Genomic DNA, 3,068 nt, shown 5'->3' with positions numbered 1-3,068 from the left:
GTCTGTGTGTGTGTGTGTGTATGCGTGTGTTTGTGTGTGTACCAGCGTGCGTGCGTGTGTGTGTGTGTGTTTACAACTCTCTGTGTACGGGTGTAACTGTGTGTGTATGTGCCTTTGAAATAAAGAAGGAGAGAAAGGGGGAGACACCGAGAGATAGAGAGAGAAAGAAAGAGAGGGGGGAGGAGGGGAGGAACGAAATGATGGAAAGTAGGGGGAAAGAGGATAAAAAGAGAAAAGTAAGAAAAAGAGAAATAAATACCCAAAAGTAAAGAAAGCTGGCATTACCATCATGAATATCTACTACTTTGAAGGAGAAGCCACCAGAGACGCCATCGACATCGGATGACATCTTTGATAGGACAGCCGCTGGGGTGTGAATTCAGGCAGAAACTTCTCCATGTTTATACATGCGCATATTGTTGTTGTATTAAGGAGAGTGTATGCGTTGGCACAGGGACATGAATGCTGTGCTAGTTGCGTGATTGTGTAGATGGCGGGTTGCATGAATTCTGGGGTGTGTCTGTTTTTGCGAGTGCGTGTATGTGTGTGTATACTTGTGTGAGCATTGGTGTGACTTTAAGAGAGAGAGAGAAAGAGAGAGAGAGAGAGAGAGAGAGAGAGAGAGAGAGAGAGAGATATATATATATATATATATAGGCAGACAGACAGAGAGAGATTGAAAGAGACAGAGAGAGAGAGAGAAAGAGAGAGAGAGAGTACGTGTACGTGTATGTGTGTGTGTGTGTGTGTGTGTGTGTGTGTGTGTGTGTGTGTGTGTGTGTGTGTGTGGGCAAGCAGGTGTGAAAATAGAGGATTTGATTATTTAAAAATGATGTCAGAGTGAACTCGGGGAGGAGAATCTTAAAAAGTCTTTTACACAGTTACACCATTTACAAGACTATCTTACGTCTCTCGGATTACCCTTCTCATCAAATGTGTTACTAACGCCTGGTTTGAGCAAAGTTTGAAGCCCTTTGAAAAAGTGGTCCATATAGTTTTCTGCAGGATCAATATTTTTGACAATACTGCTCCTATTTGAGAGAAGAAATACCGTAGATATGAAGATCTGTTTATTTCTACTTGCATTTTGTTATAAATGACCTAGTCGTGGCGTTTTCAGCTTTAGCTTGTTTATGTAGTCGTTCCTTCTACCAACTCAAAAACTATTCTTGTAAATATTTTTGTTGCAGTTTGTTTTGTTTGGTGAGGGGGGGGGGTGTTGTTGTTACTTGTTTCGTGTGGGGGGGGGGGAGTTGTTGTTGTTTATTTGTTTGTTTGTTTTTTCCGACTCCATCTACACAATGAAGACCACGTTGGAGACGAGCTGTTTCAAAACAGCAATGACGTGGTGAAATCAGCCGCTGGTCAAAATAATTAAATCGAAGCAATTGGCATTTTCCTGCTTGTATGACAATGATTATTGGGTTTTTTTCCTCTTATGGCTCAACACCTTTATGTCCATTAAATACGCATGTCTGAGTGGATTTTACTGAAATGCGTTGATAAGCACCACAAATAAAGTAAGTTTGCAGTTTGCAGGGGCACTCAAGCTTTTAAAGTCACTTAACTTAAGCTGCCATTTTCACGTTAAATCTTACCTCTAACAACAAGCAACGACATCTACAATTGCAAATATCTCGACTTCTATTCAAGATACTTGGCTTTTTTTGCATCAAATGCAATACAAATGAGCTGTCTGTAAGATAATACCAATAACGCGCGTATGGCCAAAAATGGACAAGCGCCTGATCCGCGATGTGACACAAATGGTTCTGAAAGGTCAATCTGCGCTGAGTGGAATACATCCTAGCAAAAAGACAGCGATCCGCCCTACTTTAGATCTGAACTTACGTCTTTTACCGTAAAAAGAGGTATTAAGAAATACCACAGTCCGGAGCACCCGTTTTGTTTGATTCTGTTTTATAACATGAAAAGAAGAAAAAATGATCCGGCTGCAGACAAGTCACAAATATTGACGGAATTGTAAATGAGATATCTTATCAGAGCGAAGCTAGCTCACCATTCGCTAAAAATAAACTGTCTGATTTCGGGCAATGCGTTTTGAAGTGGGACTCAGGCGGAAGTGTTTTTTTTTTTACTTGTGACCATACCAGATTTAAGATGCATGCAAACGTTATGTAATGCTAAATTAACTGTTTTGAATTAATGTGGTTTTAATCCCCCCCCTCCCCCATGCGAATTACTATGTACATAGATTATCCTTTGCTCCTGGCAATGAATATCTTCTTTTGTTGGTGGCGTTTTGCCTTTGCACGAATTCTTTACGAACTGCTCATTGAACAACAGAGCGCTTCAGTAAGGGGGTTGTTTGTTTTATTGTGTATTTCCTGCTTGAAACAAAAAAAAGGACGTCACCGAGTACGTGTAAGACAAAGAGGAAAGGTTTTGAAATTTTGAAATTGTTTTATTCATAAGTCGAAGCAAAAAAAATTTAAAAATAATAATACATGTATATCTAAAATTATTCCTGAAATTCGCTCACTTTTATGAAGTCAAAAGGTTGCTTTCAATAATAGGGTTACAAGAAATATCTGGGAGAATATCTAAATCATTACAAATCCGTTGAATTACTGCTTTTTCCCCCTCCACAAAGCCAGTTGCATCACCTTCGAAAATACCAGAGTGTGCCCAGTAGGTTATCAGACTCATTTACAAATCTTCTCTCGACTTCAGTCATTTTTTCACCCGTACTTTCTTTCTTCCATTCCTCTTTCTATCCAAAAAGCTCGCTCTCTCTCTCTCTCTCTCTCTCTCTCTCTCTCTCTCTCTCTCTCTCTCTCTCTCTCTCTCTCTCTCTCTCTTTCTCACTTCCTCCCTCCCCCTTCTATCTCTGCGGATGAGCCTGAGCACCACGTGAGTGTGTATCTTGCGTTAATATCTGTCTGTCTGTCTGTCTGTCTGTCTGTCTGTCTGTCTGTCTGTCTGTCTGTATGTGTGAGCGTGTTTATGTGTACATGTATGTGTTTTCTCATAAATGTATGTGTATGTGTATGTGTGTGAGTTTAAGTATTTATGAATATGTGTGTGTGTGTGTGTGTGTGTGTGTG

This window comes from Aplysia californica, unplaced genomic scaffold, assembly GCF_000002075.1.
Source record: "Aplysia californica isolate F4 #8 unplaced genomic scaffold, AplCal3.0 scaffold00516, whole genome shotgun sequence".
NCBI classification, from domain to species: Eukaryota; Metazoa; Mollusca; class Gastropoda; order Aplysiida; family Aplysiidae; genus Aplysia; species Aplysia californica.
This window is presented reverse-complemented; position numbering follows the sequence as displayed.